The sequence below is a fragment of the Aquarana catesbeiana genome, linkage group LG05 (genome assembly GCF_042186555.1).
Source record: "Aquarana catesbeiana isolate 2022-GZ linkage group LG05, ASM4218655v1, whole genome shotgun sequence".
Lineage (NCBI taxonomy): Eukaryota > Metazoa > Chordata > Amphibia > Anura > Ranidae > Aquarana > Aquarana catesbeiana.
In genome coordinates, this window is record NC_133328.1 from 581252496 (window position 1) to 581273616 (window position 21121).

General features: G+C 40.3%; 2 protein-coding genes and 1 long non-coding RNA gene across 6 annotated transcripts in view; 1 reads left to right on the forward strand and 2 right to left on the reverse strand.

Annotated features, from left to right (window-relative positions):
* Nucleotides 1–21121, reverse strand: part of LOC141145415 (small ribosomal subunit protein mS35-like) — a 111827-nt gene that overhangs the window by 62080 nt on the left and 28626 nt on the right. For all 4 annotated transcript variants that reach the window (XM_073632063.1, XM_073632064.1, XM_073632061.1 and 1 more), the window contains exon 2: nucleotides 16007–16180. The gene's annotated coding sequence lies outside the window, so the exon portion shown is untranslated. The remainder of the gene's footprint in view (nucleotides 1–16006; nucleotides 16181–21121) is intronic.
* On the forward strand, nucleotides 12949–14631 carry LOC141145416 (uncharacterized). Its single transcript, XR_012244557.1, has 3 exons — nucleotides 12949–13125; nucleotides 14099–14258; nucleotides 14496–14631. It is a non-coding gene; the product is annotated as an uncharacterized lncRNA (long non-coding RNA).
* LOC141146076 (V-type proton ATPase subunit C 1-like) overlaps nucleotides 19944–21121 on the reverse strand; it is a 107716-nt gene continuing 106538 nt past the window's right edge. Inside the window, exons 11-12 of the mRNA XM_073632835.1 lie at nucleotides 20529–20660; nucleotides 19944–20441 (exon numbers count right to left, since the gene is read on the reverse strand). The gene's annotated coding sequence lies outside the window, so the exon portion shown is untranslated. The remainder of the gene's footprint in view (nucleotides 20442–20528; nucleotides 20661–21121) is intronic.

The following is a 21121-nucleotide window of genomic DNA, read 5'->3' on the forward strand; positions in this document are numbered from 1 at the left end:
ACATATTTAATCAGGGACAGATTCAGACCTGGCGTTCATGTTGGCTGCGTGAGGTCATATTTTCATGTTTATGCATTTGATGCCCATTGTCAGGAATATTTCATGTTTATTCGTTTCGTGTGCATTGTTAGGAATATTTCATGTTTATGCGTTTCGTGTGCATTGTCAGGAATATTTCATATTTATGCGTTTCGTGTGCATTGTTAGGAATATTTCATATTTATGCGTTTCGTGTGCATTGTCAGGAATATTTCATATTTATGCGTTTCGTGTGCATTGTTAGGAATATTTCATGTTTATGAGTTTTGTGTGCATTGTTAGGAATAACCAAAAGTAAAAGGTTAATTGCACACGATCGCAAATCTCTATGCACAATAAAATAGCTGGAGGTTTTCTAGTATCACTACACAAACACTAACTCACCTAAGAGGTTTTGACATGGCATGTGAGCTTACACTTTATTGGTTACTGGAGCGATACTAAAAAACATTCAGTTATTTAAATAGGCAGAGGGATTTGGGATAGTGCGCAGGTAACTTTTCCCTTTGTTTTTTGTTATATGTAGTGGAGCATTGTTGCCGCCCAAGAATAGTGGGAGCTTGAGCACAGGGCTTAATATTGTATTTTTGTATGCATTTGATACCCATTGTCCAGATATACAAAGTGTATGCATTTATTTCTCATTTGCATTATATACAACTTGGTTTATGCATTTACTGGTATGATATACAAACTTTATGTATTTACTGCTCTTTGGCACGATATACCAAGTTTATGCGTTTACTGTTATTTGGCATGATATACCAAGTGTATACATGTATTGCTCATTGGCATGTTATACCAAGTTAATGCAACTGCTGCTCATTAGCATGTGTGTTCATTGGTATGTGATGTGTGTGTGTGTGCATGTAACACACACATACACAATTAGTCCTATTATACTTATAGTATTTTACCATTGTGTTTTTGGTTAATTGTTCAATGGTCATGGACCTCGTGTGTATACAAAGTATTATTTATTATAGTGACGTTTTAATAATGCACATTTATTAAGGTGTGTGATAATGCGGGTTCTTATTTAAGCAGAGTTCGGACCACCAGAAAAAAAATTAAAAGTCAACAGCTGCAGTATACTGCAGCTGCTGACTTTTAATATTAGGACACTTACCTATCCTGGAATCCAGTGAAGTCGGCACCCCCGGTGCTGCCGCCGCCATTGCGGGTGAGGGATCCCAACAGTGTAGCCTTGCAGCTTCACGGCCGGCTCCCTACTGCACTTTCTGTATTGGCCCAATAGCGGAGGTGGGGCCAGCCCGGTGACGCACATCGCCGCAACTGAGTCCAGTAGAAGAGGGGACAGAGTACCTGTCGAAAACAGGTACCTGCTCCCCCCTGAAAGGTGCCAAATGTGGCACCGGAGGGGAGGAGGAATTAGATAAGCAGAAGTTACACTTTTGGGTGGAACTCTGCTTTTGTTATTTTAGTTGATCGCTGGTTGGTAGTGCAACTACATTTATCGATAACATAAATTAATACCATTTGTTTTGTTAAATGTGTTAAGTGTTCCATAAGAACAACATGTATATTTTTTTCCAGATTCAATTTTCTTATCCAACTCAAAAATGGACATCCGTTCATTTTATTCAGTGGTAAATGTTAAGGCCCAGAAGGCTGAAATTTCAAAAGAGCAGCAACAAGAAAAAAGTCAGCCTGGTCCGTCTTCTTCCATTGAGGAGTGTGAATAGCTTGAGAAGTATGACGCTGAATATGACACTGCTGAATTAATATCAGATAATGATGAACCTTCATTGCAGGTCCTTGAGCATTTGTACCTGGAGTTCCAGGCCTTAAATTACAACCCAGATGGTGGTGGCTTTCTTTATTCCTTTACATTTTTTGACTGATATCTATGCCCTCTTTTGTTTTCAGTTCAAAGTTGAACAGTGGCTCGGGGGCAGGAAGGACATCCAGACCAGGCAGGACTAGTGACTCTCCCTGGTTTTTGTCTGGTTTTGAGACTCTGGTAGACTGGCAAACTGGCAAGCAACACCCTTTTAATAGGGATAAGGCTGAAGATGTTTTCATTCAAAGTAGCTATACTTCCATCTACAGTATATACAAAGGAGTATTGAGAGACCCCCTGAATATTTACAGCTGTGGGCAAGAGTCACAATTGGCTTACCCATTATATATTTGCAGTGATTATATTGTATCTGTGGATCTCCAGAAAGTGAATTCTATTGTGTTTTTTCATGAGTGAAATTGGTTCATATTTGAGATATTGAATAACAAAAATTCCGCGCTTAGGAATATAGACAAAAAGGACTGCTGCCCCCCTTATAAGTGAAAATCACCGAAGTGAGATCCAAAAGGTTAAAATTATTCTAAGCAGGGGAATTGGCGCTGTCCGACTATATGTGTATGGGTGATAGTTCTTCCTAAAATAACGAAATACCAAAGTGTAAATTTAAAACATATGTGTCTGAAATAAAGAAAATATTAATGTGCATATAAAAAATATTAATGTGCATATAAAAAAATTGTATAGTGAATGTGAATGAATCACCTATAAAGTATAATGAAAAAAAGGAAAAAAATTGCAAAGTGCTCTAAAAACGCATGTAGAAAACGCATGTAAAAAATCCCATATGCAATAAAAATTGATGTCTATATCTTAAAAGTGATCCCTATATATGAAAATAGCTAGGAAACGGAAACCAATAAACAATGGTGAAAACAACTATGGTGATCTGCATGAGCAATAACTAAAACACATAAAGGTGAAGACCTGAAGAATATAAAATGTGTAAGAGAACCCCTGCCTATGTGCAATAACAATCCCAATAAAGGCAATCAATGCAAGACAATTCATATGTATATGAAAACAAAAAAAAAAACAAAAAAAACAAAAACAAAAAGTGAATAAACAAAAAATATGTAAATTAATAAAAAATATATTAATAGAAAAAGTCCACAAAGAGTCCTAAAAATGTGTCCCACTGGTGAAGGAAAAACCGTAGTCACAGCCTTCAACTGTTGGTGTCCTGTCCTTCAATACACCCCCACTCGTGTGTACACTTACCGGACTGCCTAACCCCTGCAGGGGTAAAAGGCATATGCAGACAGTCCTGCGATGGCGAAACCGGGAAGTGAACCTCCGTCCAGGGGTGCTATATCCTGCTCCGGCGTGATGTTATCCCCAGTAACAGGTATCCTCATGAAGTGAAAAGAAGGAACACTTCATAGTGTGAATCCATAAAAAGTAGAAGCTTTATTTAGAAAATCCATATGGTAAAAATACAATCCATAAACTGGAACTATAAGCAATGTACAGACAACCGGCTCACAGCCGAAGGGCAACGTGGTAAGGCGTGCGTTCCACCGCCCGACAGCTGAAACCGGAACCAACACAATCTGGAAGAGAGAGGTGCTGACGTGTGCGTATCACGGGGCCACGTCTTACGCGTTTCGTCATCAAGACGTCATCTGAGGCGTGGCCATCTTGACACTCCACACGTCTAAATAGGGAAACGGAGGTGTCACTTTAGTCAATCGGATGCTTGAAAACCGCCCCTTTTGAATCCCCATAAGAAACCATTACGGTCCTAATTCCTGATCTGGCGCCATCATGTGGGGGAAATACATAATGGTGTTTTGGGCGCCTCCGTTTGACAGAAGAAACCACAGCACAAGATACAAGGGTAAACAATCAGCGAGGGGAGACCCCCTCATACCAAATGCATTGTATATTACATATCCCAACGATGTCTGATTCCAAATAAAAACGGGGGAGCCAAAATAAATAGAAAAAGGGGAATTAGATGGAAATGAAATTGGAAAATAAATAATAAAAAATAAATAAAAATAAAAATGAAAAATAAAAAGGGAGGGTATATAAAATGTAAGAAAATTCTTGTTAATATATATGAAAATATATATGAAAAAATCTGAAGGGTGGTATAAGCCAGAAAATATTGGGGGCATCAATAAAAGTACATATGAAATACATGTAGAAATATATATAGGTATTTCTGTGCTCCATAAACCAAAAGCAGGAAAAACACATACATAATAAAGGCCTGCATAAAAAATATATTGGACAAAAAATATGCATTCGTAATAAAGGCCTGTGGGATATTTAAAAAAGGATCCAGAAAATAAAATTGGTAAAAAAGCCTATATTCTAATCTATGATCCTAATTAAATTCATATTCACAATAAGGGCCCATACGGAATCTATGTAAAATGTTGGAGAGAATACAACATAGTAGCTAGTGGGATTGATTAAGGGCCTATATACTGATCTATGTTACCAGTTTGAAGGGGTACAGTATGGGCCATATAAAGTGCAGAGACTAACGCATTAATGTAAATAGAAGTTTAAAATGGATTAAAAACCTGAGTAAAATTGTGAATAAAAAATATATAGCCCAGAGTTCAATCACGAAGTAGTGAACCGGGAAAATTTTTTTTTTTTTTTTTTTTTTTTTTTAAAGAATGGCTATAACTAGTGGGGAAGAGCCCCTTAAAAATTGGACAGAAAACAGTTTAGGTCTATCTCTACATTCAAACCCCTGGGGACAAGGCAATCTAAACGATGTATCCACCTTGTTTCATTTTGTGATATCAGTATCCTCTTACTGCCCCCCCTCCAGTGGTTTTTTATGGTGTCAATCCCATAGAAAATGAGGCCAGATGGATCCCTGTGGTGAAATTCATCGAAGTGTCTGGAGAGGTTGTGTTTGGGGAACCCTTTTTTAATGTTATTAATATGTTCCCTAATCCGTACACAAAGGGGTCTAGTGGTCCTGCCCACATATTGCAGCCGGCAAGGGCATTCGATAATATAGGTTACGTGGGTGGTATTACAGGTGACCAGCTCCCTAATCTCATACTCCTTGCCACTCCTGGACCTAAAAGATGTTCTTTTTCTGGGTTGTCTTTTACTAACTCGGCAGGCCAAACATTTCTGGCATCTATAAAATCCCTTCATACCGGAGAACAGTTTTACGTTCTTGGGGGGATCAATAACATTATGGACCAAGTGATTTCTGAGGGTGGGTGCTCTCCTGTAAATGAACCGGGGTTTTTTTGTCAGCAATTTTCCAAGGGTTCTATCGGATTTTAGGATCGGCCAGTACTTCCTTACAATATGCTCGATAGATCTGTATTGTTTATTGAACCCTGTAACAAAAGAGACGTCTACCGGAGACCTTTTCTTCCTGTTACCTGCTGTTAGCAGGGAGTTCCGGTCACATTCTTGTATCTCATTTCTTATGTTAGCCAGAACTTCTGGGTCGTACCCCTTATCTGTAAATTTCTTGATCAGGGTATCCGTCTGCTTTTGGTAATCTTCAATGTTATCGCAGTTCCTCCGTATTCTCAAGAGCTGCCCTTTGGGTATGTTCTTTTTCCATTTTGGATGGTGGCAACTCGAGGTGGGTATATACCCATTACGATCAGTAGGTTTGAAAAAAGTTCTTGTTTCTGGCTTATACCACCCTTCAGATTTTTTCATATATATTTTCATATATATTAACAAGAATTTTCTTACATTTTATATACCCTCCCTTTTTATTTTTCATTTTTATTTTTATTTTTATTTATTTTTTATTATTTATTTTCCAATTTCATTTCCATCTAATTCCCCTTTTTCTATTTATTTTGGCTCCCCCGTTTTTATTTGGAGTCAGACATCGTTGGGATATGTAATATACAATGCATTTGGTATGAGGGGGTCTCCCCTCGCTGATTGTTTACCCTTGTATCTTGTGCTGTGGTTTCTTCTGTCAAACGGAGGCGCCCAAAACACCATTATGTATTTCCCCCACGTGATGGCGCCAGATCAGGAATTAGGACCGTGATGGTTTCTTATGGGGATTCAAAAGGGGCGGTTTTCAAGCATCCGATTGGCTAAAGTGACACCTCCGTTTCCCTATTTAGACGTGTGGAGTGTCAAGATGGCCACGCCTCAGATGACGTCTTGATGATGAAACGCGTAAGGCGTGGCCCCGTGATACGCACACGTCAGCACCTCTCTCTTCCAGATTGTGTTGGTTCCGGTTTCAGCTGTCGGGCGGTAGAACGCACGCCTTACCACGCTGCCCTTCGGCTGTGAGCCGGTTATCTGTACATTGTTTATAGTTCCAGTTTATGGATTGTATTTTTACCAGTTTTTACCATATGGATTTTCTAAATAAAGCTTCTACTTTTTATGGATTCACACTATGAAGTGTTCCTTCTTTTCACTTCATGAGGATACCTGTTACTGGGGATAACATCATGCCGGAGCAGGATATAGCACCCCTGGACGGAGGATCACTTCCCGGTTTCGCCATCGCAGGACTGTCTGCATATGCCTTTTACCCCTGCAGGGGTCAGGCAGTCCGGTAAGTGTACACACGAGTGGGGGTGTATTGAAGGACGGAACACCAACAGTTGAAGGCTGTGACTACGGTTTTTCCTTCACCAGTGGGACACATTTTTAGGACTCTTTGTGGACTTTTTCTATTAATATATTTTTTATTAATTTACATATTTTTTGTTTATTCACTTTTTGTTTTGTTTTTTTTGTTTTTTTTTTGTTTTTTTTTGTTTTTGTTTTCATATACATATGAATTGTCTTGCATTGATTGCCTTTATTGGGATTGTTATTGCACATAGGCAGGGGTTCTCTTACACATTTTATATTCTTCAGGTCTTCACCTTTATGTATTTTAGTTATTGCTCATGCAGATCACCATAATTGTTTTCACCATTGTTTATTGGTTTCCGTTCCCTAGCTATTTTCATATATAGGGATCACTTTTAAGATATAGACATCAATTTTTATTGCATATGGGATTTTTTACATGCGTTTTCTACATGTGTTTTTAGAGCACTTTGCAATTTTTTTCATTTTTTTCATTATACTTTATATGTGATTCATTCACATTCACTATACAATTTTTTATATGCACATTAATATTTTTTATATGCACATTAATATTCTCTTGATATTTCAGACACATTTGTTTTAAATTTACACTTTGGTATTTCGTTATTTTAGGAAGAACTATCACCCATACACATATAGTCGGACAGCGCCAATTCCCCTGCTTAGAATAATTTTAACCTTTTGGATCTCACTTTGGTGATTTTCACTTATAAGGGGGGCAGCAGTCCTTTTTGTCTATATTCCTAAGCGCGGAATTTTTGTTATTCATTTTTCCGTCACCTTTTTTAGGTGTACCCCTCAGTTCTGCTGCTATGGATATTTTTGGTTATATGGGAAATCGGAATATTAACCTTGCAGGGATATTTAGCCAGGAGCAGGTCAATAATATGCAGGATATGACCAGTCTCTTTAAACAGCTTAAACACTTACTTGAAAAACAACTTAGGGTGTGGTGGGATATTGCCACCCTTGAAACATATATTGGGGAGAATATGACACCAAGAAGATTAAGGTGGGACTTAAACCCTAATGACAACCTAAATGATGTTACTCTCATGGAGGAATGGTATTCCTTTTTTTCTAAATGTGAGAAGGAACTCCTTGGGAATATCATTAAAAGGAGACAACTAAAAATGAGGACGATTGAGGTCAACATTAATGAGATAAGAACATTGCTATTACCTTTTAATAGTCAGAGTGACTATAAGGTTAAAGAGAAGGAACTGCAGGAACATATCAAAAAATATGATGCGGACATTCAAGCTAAAAAACAAAAGAAATACAAAAGGGATGTCCTAGATTATACCAACAAGAAGGTTTACAAATGGCAGATGGAGATGGGAGAAGCAAGCGTTGATTTAGATGAATTATCCCTGGATGACCAGTTTTCTGATGAGATCATAGAGGAGGGTACTCAGAACTTGAATACCCCACGCCGCACGAGGTTTGAAAATACCACTCCCAATAGGAGAGAAGGTTTTCCCGGAACTCCTATCTCCCCTTCTAGGCACCTGGGAAATAGGAGGGATGAGTATTATGGAAGACCTCCAATGAGTCCAAGATATAATGTACCTACCCGTAATCGGTTTTCCCCCCTTAGGTATGGGAGGCAACGGGTACCATGGGATTCCAGGAATAGGAGAGAATACCCAGAGGAAAGGGATTTTCAGCAGGGAAGACCACGAGAAAGACCCCCTGGGAGATGGAATGCGAGAGTACAATACCATCCACCCAGTTGGAGAGGGACATGGCGAGATTCGTATGGTCCCCAGAGACCCCAAAGAAGAGACCCACTGCCCGGTACGTACAGGATGCAGAGGACGAATGGACATCGAGATCAATTTTCCCCACAACATCCACGCACGAATCCAGAGTATGGAAGGAATACGAACTTGGAGAGAGAGCCAGAACACCAATTCAGAGGTTACGAAAGAAACAGTAGAGGGAAACAAGGAGGCAAGCAGAAAAAGAAGAAGGGAATATTAGGCCAGGGAATCTATAATTTAAGTGATGCAACCTTTACGGATGATGAAATCAGGCTACTGGACCTAGGACTGAAATATGCACCAGAAAAAGGGATTGACAAATTTGAAGTATACATTGATTTACAAAAGTTTATTAGGAAATTAAAGATAAAGAAGTATTATGCTCTGAATAAAAAAGTTAACGTAACCACTGTCACTGATGGCTACACCCATAGCGAATTGAGGAACAACTCCATCTTCAACCCTAAGGTCCCGGGGGACCAATGTATAGGTGCATTTAAACGGATGGTCGAGAACGACCTAGCCAAAATGAGCACAAGAAAATCCAGGAGTTCCCATATTTGGAAGACGATCAAAGACATCGGTAAAAGGAAAGAGGTGGTAATAAGACCTGCCGACAAGGGAGGTGGTCTCGTTATCCTGAAAAAAGAGGAATACGAAGAGGAAATGAGGAACTTATTGGGAGTTGAGAACACCTATAAAAAAATTGAAAAGCAATCCCAAAACACAATATTTAAGAAGTTTAAAAAGATTGGTGAAAAAGGGTGGTGAAATGGGCATTTTGAATAAAAAAGAAGCTAGGTACTTGATTCCGGACTCTACAAAAATTCCTGTTATATATTACCTGCCCAAAATACACAAGCGGCTAAATAAACCACCGGGTAGACCTATTATTAGTGGATTGGATTCTCTGTTCTCGAGACTAGGAGAATATATTGATCAATTCCTGAAACCACTAGTAGCAAAGGGCAAATCCTACCCAAGGGATAGCACCCAACTCATTAATGAGTTGAGATTAATTACTTGAATTGAGCATTGCCTTCTGGCAACAATTGATGTCAATTCTTTGTATACAAGTATCACACAGAAGGATGGGCTAAGAGGGGTTGAGAAAGCCCTACACGAGGGTTCGGATCTCAAACATGAACAAATACAATTTCTTTTGGAAGGTCTGGAATTAGCAATGGGGAGTAACTACTTTTGGTACCAAAAAGATTTTTATGTACAGAAAAAGGGGGGTGCCATGGGCGCCAAGTACGCGCCGAGTGTGGCGAATTTATTTATGGATCTATTTGAAGAACGCTACATATATAACAGCAGGAGACCCGAGATAAAGTTTTACCGACGGTATATCGACGATATAATTATCATGTGGGAAGGGGACTCCGACTCCTTTGGGAGGTTTTTGGATGGCCTTAACAGAAATATATATGGGATCTCTTTTACTGGCAAGACAGATTGTGACTCGATAGAGTATTTAGACCTACAGATTTTCAAACAGGGGGGTGAGTTGGCAACAAGAACTTTTTTCAAACCTACTGATCGTAATGGGTATATACCCACCTCGAGTTGCCACCATCCAAAATGGAAAAAGAACATACCCAAGGGGCAGCTCTTGAGAATACGGAGGAACTGCGATAACATTGAAGATTACCAAAAGCAGACGGATACCCTGATCAAGAAATTTACAGATAAGGGGTACGACCCAGAAGTTCTGGCTAACATAAGAAATGAGATACAAGAATGTGACCGGAACTCCCTGCTAACAGCAGGTAACAGGAAGAAAAGGTCTCCGGTAGACGTCTCTTTTGTTACAGGGTTCAATAAACAATACAGATCTATCGAGCATATTGTAAGGAAGTACTGGCCGATCCTAAAATCCGATAGAACCCTTAGAAAATTGCTGACAAAAAAACCCCGGTTCATTTACAGGAGAGCACCCACCCTCAGAAATCACTTGGTCCATAATGTTATTGATCCCCCCAAGAACGTAAAACTGTTCTCCGGTATGAAGGGATTTTATAGATGCCAGAAATGTTTGGCCTGCCGAGTTAGTAAAAGACAACCCAGAAAAAGAACATCTTTTAGGTCCAGGAGTGGCAAGGAGTATGAGATTAGGGAGCTGGTCACCTGTAATACCACCCACGTAACCTATATTATCGAATGCCCTTGCCGGCTGCAATATGTGGGCAGGACCACTAGACCCCTTTGTGTACGGATTAGGGAACATATTAATAACATTAAAAAAGGGTTCCCCAAACACAACCTCTCCAGACACTTCGATGAATTTCACCACAGGGATCCATCTGGCCTCATTTTCTATGGGATTGACACCATAAAAAACCACTGGAGGGGGGGCAGTAAGAGGATACTGATATCACAAAATGAAACAAGGTGGATACATCGTTTAGATTGCCTTGTCCCCAGGGGTTTGAATGTAGAGATAGACCTAAACTGTTTTCTGTCCAATTTTTAAGGGGCTCTTCCCCACTAGTTATAGCCATTCTTTTTAAAAAAAAAAAAAAAAAAAAATTTTCCCGGTTCACTACTTCGTGATTGAACTCTGGGCTATATATTTTTTATTCACAATTTTACTCAGGTTTTTAATCCATTTTAAACTTCTATTTACATTAATGCGTTAGTCTCTGCACTTTATATGGCCCATACTGTACCCCTTCAAACTGGTAACATAGATCAGTATATAGGCCCTTAATCAATCCCACTAGCTACTATGTTGTATTCTCTCCAACATTTTACATAGATTCCGTATGGGCCCTTATTGTGAATATGAATTTAATTAGGATCATAGATTAGAATATAGGCTTTTTTACCAATTTTATTTTCTGGATCCTTTTTTAAATATCCCACAGGCCTTTATTACGAATGCATATTTTTTGTCCAATATATTTTTTATGCAGGCCTTTATTATGTATGTGTTTTTCCTGCTTTTGGTTTATGGAGCACAGAAATACCTATATATATTTCTACATGTATTTCATATGTACTTTTATTGATGCCCCCAATATTTTCTGGCTTATACCACCCTTCAGATTTTTTCATATATATTTTCATATATATTAACAAGAATTTTCTTACATTTTATATACCCTCCCTTTTTATTTTTCATTTTTATTTTTATTTATTTTTTATTATTTATTTTCCAATTTCATTTCCATCTAATTCCCCTTTTTCTATTTATTTTGGCTCCCCCGTTTTTATTTGGAGTCAGACATCGTTGGGATATGTAATATACAATGCATTTGGTATGAGGGGGTCTCCCCTCGCTGATTGTTTACCCTTGTATCTTGTGCTGTGGTTTCTTCTGTCAAACGGAGGCGCCCAAAACACCATTATGTATTTCCCCCACATGATGGCGCCAGATCAGGAATTAGGACCGTGATGGTTTCTTATGGGGATTCAAAAGGGGCGGTTTTCAAGCATCCGATTGGCTAAAGTGACACCTCCGTTTCCCTATTTAGACGTGTGGAGTGTCAAGATGGCCACGCCTCAGATGACGTCTTGATGACGAAACGCATAAGGCATGGCCCCGTGATACGCACACGTCAGCACATCTCTCTTCCAGATTGTGTTGGTTCCGGTTTCAGCTGTCGGGCGGTGGAACGCACGCCTTACCACGCTGCCCTTCGGCTGTGAGCCGGTTATCTGTACATTGTTTATAGTTCCAGTTTATGGATTGTACTTTTACCAGTTTTTACCATATGGATTTTCTAAATAAAGCTTCTACTTTTTATGGATTCACACTATGAAGTGTTCCTTCTTTTCACTTCATGAGGATACCTGTTACTGGGGATAACATCACGCCGGAGCAGGATATAGCACCCCTGGACGGAGGATCATTTCCCGGTTTCGCCATCGCAGGACTGTCTGCATATACCTTTTACCCCTGCAGGGGTTAGGCAGTCCGGTAAGTGTACACACGAGTGGGGGTGTATTGAAGGATGGGACACCAACAGTTGAAGGCTGTGACTACGGTTTTTCCTTCACCAGTGGGACACATTTTTAGGACTCTTTGTGGACTTTTTCTATTAATATATTTTTTATTAATTTACATATTTTTTGTTTATTCACTTTTTGTTTTTTTGTTTTTTTTTTTTGTTTTCATATACATATGAATTGTCTTGCATTGATTGCCTTTATTGGGATTGTTATTGCACATAGGCAGGGGTTCTCTTACACATTTTATATTCTTCAGGTCTTCACCTTTATGTGTTTTAGTTATTGCTCATGCAGATCACCATAATGGTTTTCACCATTGTTTATTGGTTTCCGTTCCCTAGCTATTTTCATATATAGGGATCACTTTTAAGATATAGACATCAATTTTTATTGCATATGGGATTTTTTACATGCGTTTTCTACATGCGTTTTTAGAGCACTTTGCAATTTTTTTCCTTTTTTTCATTATACTTTATAGGTGATTCATTCACATTCACTATACAATTTTTTATATGCACATTAATATTTTTTATATGCACATTAATATTCTCTTGATATTTCAGACACATTTGTTTTAAATTTACACTTTGGTATTTCGTTATTTTAGGAAGAACTATCACCCATACACATATAGTCGGACAGCGCCAATTCCCCTGCTTAGAATAATTTTAACATATTTGAGATATTGTTTGAAATCTAAAACTATACAAGATTTTCTTCATATGATTTTAGAATTGTGCTCTTAACTCGGACATTCTTTGCCTCCATTTTGCTAGCAGTCGATGGAGCTCTGGAGTAGGTGGAAGCGGTGGCGGATCCTCTGGTCGCTCGTCAGCCAGTGCTCATAACTCTCGGAGACAAACGCGAGTCATTCGTACAGGACGAGACAGGGGCTCCGGTCTCCTGGGTAGTCAGCCACAGCCTGTGATTCCAGCTTCAGTGATACCGGAAGAACTTATATCACAGGTATACACTCTACTTTTTCTGTGGTGGACACTTGGTACGAATGTTAAAGACTTTTTAAACTTTTTGTACTTTGCACTTTATAGTACAGCATAATTTAACAATCCAACACCACTGTAAAGTCAAAAACTGCTCTTCAGACCCTTAAAGTGGTTGTAAACATCAGACCTGAAATATGAACAAAGCATATCCCTCTATAGTGTGTACTTGTCTCAGTCAAGAGCACTAAGTGTCACTTTTGTCTGCTGATTTGTTTATCTGCTATACGCATGAATAATTTCTGATGAGGTTTCCTGAATTCAAGAGAAAAAAGGTGACAGGGGAGGGGACCTCCAGCTGATGGCCTCAGTTCTGTTCCTGTGTGAAGGGGGATGTGTCCCTTCCCTCCATTAAGGTCTCAGAACTCTCCTCACTGAGCTCTGCAGAGTGTAACTTCTGCTCCCCACTCCTTTTTTTCGGAACTCACAGGCACACTTTAAAATTCAGCACTTTGAACATATGCAGATAAACAAATACAACTTATGTGGAAGGATTTGTTTCATCTGTATATCACCTGAGGCCAGTCGCTTCACTGGGTATATATGAGGTTTTACAACCACTTATTTATATTTAATATATTTTTTTTTATCACACCATCCCTGGGATGTTAGTTCTGTTCTAAATAATATGGTATATCTTTGTTTAGGTTAATTTTGTCTTCATACAATGTAGTTGGTAAATAAGTGTGAAACTGAATGTATCAGGAAACATGAATCTCTTTTTTAGCATATACGTTCTAAAGCACTTCAAATCCTTTTTTATAGGCTACTGTAATCATTTTCAGCTTTATGTTCATATAAAGCACCTGCAGCTTTCCCATCATTGTTGCCCTTTGCCTGTTGTCTGTACACTTTTTTGTTTTTTGGGTTTTCTTATACAACTGATTGTAACTCTGGCCTTGGGCCTTCCTAAACTTCAGTCTGTCTCTGAATCACAGGCACAAGTTGTCCTTCAAGGAAAGTCTAGAAGCGTTATAATTAGAGAACTCCAAAGAACAAACCTTGATGTGAACTTGGCTGTAAATAATCTCCTGAGCTGAGATGACGAGGATGGAGATGACGGGGATGACACTGCCAGTGAATCCTACTTACCTGGAGGTCAGTGCTTGGTAGCTTGTCCCAAGTGCAGTACCACATGAGGTGGTCTTATTTCTGGAAGCATAGTTTTAATATCAGCATAGGCAGTTAACAAGAAGAAACAAAACCTCCTTCTGTTCGCACTCTTTTTGCTGGTGTGCGCTCAGACGGAGGATGTTCATGACTGTAGTGTAATATATCATGGCATTCTGTTTTCATGTTGTGCTTAATGGTGCTTGTGATCCTTGTGTTTTATAGAGGATCTTATGTCACTGCTGGATGCTGACATTCATTCTGCTCACCCAAGTGTCATAATTGATGCTGATGCTATGTTTTCAGAAGATATTAGCTACTTTGGTTATCCATCCTTTCGGCACTCATCACTTTCCAGGATAGGCTCATCTAGAGGTAATTCTGTGCCTTTGTCTTCTTAGAATTCTTAGAAATTAGCCGTGTTATGTTCTGGACTGTGAGCATTCCCTGTAATATGGGTGACCTAGTACATAGAAGTAAGAGTGGAACTTCACAGCCGCCCTCAAAACTCGTTGATGGACCAGTTCAATCAAGAGATGTTTCTTGGTTATAAGAATTGATTGCAGTTTTTGGATTTCAGAAATGTAGCATCATGTATAATTTATTTCAACCTTAACCACTTGCCGACCGCCGCACGCCGATGTGCGTCCCTACTTTGGGGACAGATATCGCTGTTATGGCAGCAGCTAGCTGCCATAACCCCGGTATCCCCGTGTCCGGCCGGTGGTCGGTTACAAGATAAAAGTGGTCTCTGCGGCAGATTCACCGCGAGATCACTTTTATCGGTGGCGGGAGAGGAGCCCCCCCTCCCGCCGTGATCCGGTGCCCTCCGCCGCTTACCAGAGCCGTCGGCAGCGGCGGAGGTGATCGTGTCTGTCTCCTTCCTTGGTATGGAGACGAGTGAGGGGAAGATGGCCCTCACCCGTCTCCATACCATAGCAGGGCGGAAGCGACGTCAAAACGTCACTTCCGCCCATACGTCTTAAAGGCACATTTTTTCAATGTCATTTTTTCAAATGACAAATTTTTTTTTTTATTGCATTTAAGTCCAAATATGAGATCTGAGGACTTTTTGACCCCAGATCTCATATTTAAGAAGTCCGGTCATGCTTTTTTCTATTACAAGGGATGTTTACATTCCTTGTAATAGGAATAAAAGTGACCCAAATGTTTTCTTTTAAAAAAAAAGGTGTAAAAATAAAATCAAGTAAAATAAATAAGAAAAAAAAAAATCAAAACATGCAACCTTTAGAATTTTTTAAACATCGCCTATGGAGATTTTTGAGGGTAAAAGTTTGACGCCATTCCACAAGCGGGCGCAATTTTGAAGCGTGACATGTTTGGTATCAATTTAGTCAGCGTAACATAATCTTTCACAATATAAAAAAAAATTGGGCTAACTTTAACTTTTCCAAAAACAATGCAGTTGTAAGGCCGCTGAGCAAATACGGTGTGAAAAAAGTATTGCAATGACCGCCATTTTATTCTCTAGGGTGTTAGAAAAAAAAACAATTATAATGTTTGGGGGTTCTAAGTAATTTTCTAGCTAAAAAAAACTGTTTTAAATATGTAAACACCAAAATCTCAAAACAAGCCTGGCCTTTAGTGGTTAACAGATGCATTCACCTAGTGTACGAAAGGTGTGTGTGTGTTTTTTTTTTTGTTTTTTTTTAAGCCCAACGCAGAGTAAAAAATGTTTCCCATGCAGTAGGGTTGAGGAGAAGGCTTATGCTCACCTGATTCTTCATTTCACCGACAAACTAGTGGTGGACTGTTTCCGGTCTATGGAGCCAGCTCTGGGCTTTATGACGGTGGGAACGGTCCACAACTTGGGACCACTGGAGCGCAGATCTGCCGGACTGGTCTTGTGCGGGAAGGATTAGGTAAGTATATCGCCATTCACCTCTCTCCTAGATAAAAGCAAGCAGTTATTATTCTCGACTGAGGGTCAAGCCCTGAGAGAAGGTGCAACCCCCAGCACGCCTACACTCATTCTCAGTCAACACTAATACAGTCCATCATATACACATCTTCTGAACACCCCCCCCCCCCCCCCCGACGTTCCATGCTCAGGGGACCAAAACATCCCCAACCCTCCCCCCTTCCTCTCCACTTCTGACCATTTTCCCTTTTCTACCCCTCTAGTTTTTATCTTCCTTTTCTCTGATAAAAGAAAAAAGATAATACAGGGATGGACCGCATGGATCCTGACATCTAGAAGCCATCACCTAAACTGGCACATCAACACTCACAATTACGGAAGTGTTTTTTTCTAGCAACAACACGGTATAATTAGAGGCATCTAGACAAACACCAGAGACCCTTGAGATGCCTCAAAGATAAGACACTGTAATTAACATGATTTGTTTTGTTGTCAGTGATATTACGCATGTTATTATGTACCTTGAAGTGTCAATGTAAACTGTATTGTTTATAGTACAACTATGTACCATGTCGGCCCATGTGGGCCCTGTTCCTGTTATAAATGAACAATTTAAAAAAAAAAAAAGCAAGCAGTTATGGGGTGCGGGTTAACAGTGTGGGCACAACTCCCCTGCACGGAAAAACTTTTATTTTATTTTTTTGCCCTGAGATGGGCTTTAAGTCTAAATTGCATAACTGGTGCGTCCTGACATCCAAATGCCCCGTACACACGATCAGACATTGATCGGACATTCCGACAACAAAATCCATGGATTTTTTCAGACGGATGTTGGCTCAAACTTGTTTTGCGTATACACGGTCGCACAAAGTTGTCGGAATTTCCGCTCGCCAAGAACGCGGTGACGTACACCACGTATGACGAGACTAGAAAAGGCCATTTCAGAACCAAGCGCGGCACCCTTTGGACTCCTTTTGCTAATCTCGTGTTAGTAAAAGTTTGGTGAGAGACGATTCGCGCTTTTTCAGACTCGTGGTTTTCAATCGTTTCTGCTGTTCAGTTTGTGCTTGTGGGTTTGTATCTGCTCTTCAGTGCGTGCAGCGAGTTACGCGTGACTTTGTCATTGTGTTCTTTTTCGTTCGTTACTGTTTTTCAGGTCACTCTTCACAGGCCTTGCTGTTCTTCAGTGCGTTCTGTTACTTCGTTCTGAGCAGCCGACCGTTTTCTAGCCATGTTGCGTATACGTACTCCTCGTAGAGTTCGTGCTGTGCGGGGGCTTGGTGATGGGGTCCTTACCTTGACACAAGTCCAGTCCATGAACAGGGAGGGGAGGAGTTCATCGACCAAGAATTGGTTGCTTCAGCGTGACCAGTTCTATCATATGCCTTTGCTCCTTGAGATACATGAGAATAATCCTGATGATTTCAGGAACTTTCTCCGGATGACGGACCCTGTATTTCACCGTTTGTTGGCATTGCTGACCCCCTATATCAGCAGGCAGGATACCTGCATGAGGCAAGCCATCACTCCGGAGCAGAGGCTAGTCGCCACCCTGCGGTACTTGGCGACGGGGAGAAGCCTGCAGGACTTGAAGTTCTTGACAGGCATCTCCCCCCAGGCTCTGGGGATCATTATCCCAGAGACCTGTTCTGCCATCATCCAGGTCCTGCAGAAGGAGTATATTAAGGTAAGAGTTATCCTTTAACATCACATTTTATTGTATATAATGTTTGATAATATATTGTATTTCTTTCCTCATTCCCTAATTACCATGATTGTAATATGCTGTGAATGTCCCCTTTGTCCTCATGCATGCTCGATTTTTATGTCATTATTTTTTTTGTCCTTCATACATATTTGCCTTCACTTACCTCCCCAGCATGCTCTCCTGGCCCTATATTCACCTCATGTAGTCACTTAACAATGTATTTGATCAGCTCCATAGTAGTGCTTTACCCTAAATACCCCCTAAAATGTTTGGAAATGTGATTGGTGCTTAAAATTAATGCAGAGTTCCAGAGGCTTTTATTTTGGGGTCCCCAAATCATGTTTAACCCTCCCTCCCCCCAACTGCTAAGTCAGCTGATACCAATTCTCTATCTATCCTCAATCATCTATCTGCTGACTTAGCCAAACCCATACACACTATACCCATCTCTTTAGTGGTCAGATGTATGGATGAATTCCCCAAAGCATGTAGTGCAAGGGCCTGCCTGTATACTTTCAAATGGTACTGTTTAAAGTTTTTGTATCCTATTATTATCTTGCTAGGTAATAGCAGAATGTCCAAATGTGCTAAAATGTGTACAGTGTGTATTTATATCTTTGTCTTATGACACTTCTTACCTGTCCAGTGGGCTGCCAATAGTGTAACTAAGGAGGGGCTGCTCAAAGTAATACACATTCTTTAGGCATTCATCTCTCAATGAAGTGGAGAGGGTTACCTGTACAAGAGCTCCCCCCCCCTATAATGTTAGAAATGGGCCATGGGGGGGGGAGAGGGGGAATCTGATAGGTGTACCTTATACTTTGGTCTTTAAAAACTCCCTCAAAAAAATGTTATCTTGATGTTGGCCAAGAATGTTTGTGTCTAATCTGCTTTCCCTGTTTATGTGCAAAATGACTAATTTTTTTTGTTTTGACCCCACAGTTTCCTTCCACGCCACAGGAATGGCAGACTGTGGCCTCCCACTTTGCCCAGCGGTGGGTCTTTCCTAACTGCAGAGGGGCAATTGATGGGAAACACGTCAACATCATCCCACCACCCAACTCGGGGTCATACTAATTATAATAATTATAAGGGGTTCAATAGTATTGTGATGTTGGCGGTGGTGTCGGCTACTTATGAGTTCCTGTATGTGGACGTGGGGAAGAATGGCCGGATGTCCGATGGTGGAGTCATTGCCCAGACGGAGTTCTACAGGCGTCTACAGAATGGCAGCTTGGACTTGCCACCTCCAGAAGACAATGTGGAAGGACTCCCATTCGTCTTCGTTGTGGATGAAGCATTTGCGCTGGGGGACCATCTTATGCTGCCATTCCCGATGAGGACCCTCACCCCGGACCAGAGGGTTTTTACCGGCTGGCCAAAGCCAGAAGAGTGGTGGAGAACACGTTTGGAATCATGGCCAGCCCTGTTCCGCCTATTTCTTACACCCATACATATGGCGGAGTGTAAACTGAATCATATTATCCTGGCGTGCTGTGTTCTACACAACTTTTTATGGCAACATTCTGCCAACTATGCTGGCTCAGTTGGGCCTGAGGCTGCAATTCCAAATGAACCAACCCTGACGGCGCTTGAAAGTGGCTGTCCTGGCTTGCCCCCCCCGAGTGCCCGTGATGGCCGGCTAAGATACCTTGAATTCTTGCGGGTAGGGGCGCTATCAATATGCCAGACAATGTGTAAAACCTTTTTCAAATTAAAAAAAAAAAAATACTCAAATCTTTGGTGACATTTACTGCTTGTGTTTGTTTTAGCTGACCCTGACAGAAATGTGGTGAGTCCTGAAAATGGCGTGATTGTGTAACCTTACAAAGCACTGTTGGGTGTTATTTACTAAAGGCAAAGACACTTTGCACTACAAGTGCACTTGAAACTGCACTTGTAGTGCAAAGTGGATTTGCCCTCAGGAAATACCACCCATTGTCACAGAAAACACCAATTAGAGCACCACAAAAGTGTTGGAGCGTTGAGACAATAATCCACACATTCTTGATTCTCAATCTTCTTAATACCAGCACAATCACATGTGCATTTACAAAAGGTTTTTAAAACAAACCAACATGTTTGTTGTATAACAATTTTTGGGGTCACATTAGAAAAAGTAGAAATGTCCATTTAAGATAAAACAGGCATGTTTAAAAACAACAAGAAAGACACAAATCTTGAACTTACAAAGTTCACATTTGGTAGAACTTGAAGGCAATATCAGACATGAGTATTTACAAACTGTGTTTGATATTGCGTTCAGATGGGGTGAAGTCATCCATTGATCTCCCGTGATGGCAGATGGCACATGTTGACACACTGTGTGCCTCTTCAAAATTTGGCTTTTCTAAAATTTATCCAAAAAATGTCAATTATTTTTAGCACACCAAAAACCAAAGGGATTTGGAGGGGTTTTAAACTCTCCCTAAAACATCAATGATGTTCTTCATTTTTTGCTGAACATCATTGATGTTTTTCTGGATGTTTTCCAAGTCCCTATTACACCCCATGATCTCCCTGATCAGGATCTGTGCACTTTCCGAGGTGAAAGGATCTGGATCCACAACATCACGATCACCTACAAAGATAGAAACCAAAAAACAACATGTATTATAATTAAGCCGACATCCATCTCTTACCTGAGCCTGTGGTCGCAGACACTCACCTGTTGTGGTGCCAATTTCCACCACATCTTCCTCCTCCTGCTCTGATTGTCTTGGGTGGATTTCCCCGTCTTCCAGAGGTGGGGGGTCTCTGGTCTCCTCGGATGAGGGGTGTCCTCCGAGTCTTTTATCCCCTATGTAAAAATAAATAGGTATACTTAGCACACAGATATTTGATGGCAGAACTATAAATATGAAACATTGCTTGTAAGTGGGGTACAATTGTCTGTTTTGGCAGAGTTCCAAGATGTCGCATTTTTCTTGTCCTTTGTCAAACTTGAATACTTTACCTGTCTTGTACAAGCTTCACAGATGGAGACACCCCTATAGTATACACTGGAGCACCTGTGTGGGACCCCCTAATAAAAAGGGTTTCTTATAGAGGATCTTATGTCACTGCTGGATACTGACATTCATTCTGCTCACCCAAGTGTCATAATTGATGCTGATGCTATGTATTAGCTACTTTGGTTATCCATCCTTTCGGCGCTCATCACTTTCCAGGATAGGCTCATCTAGAGGTAATTCTGTGCCTTTGTCTTCTTAGAATTCTTAGAAATTAGCCGTGTTATGTTCTGGACTGTGAGCATTCCCT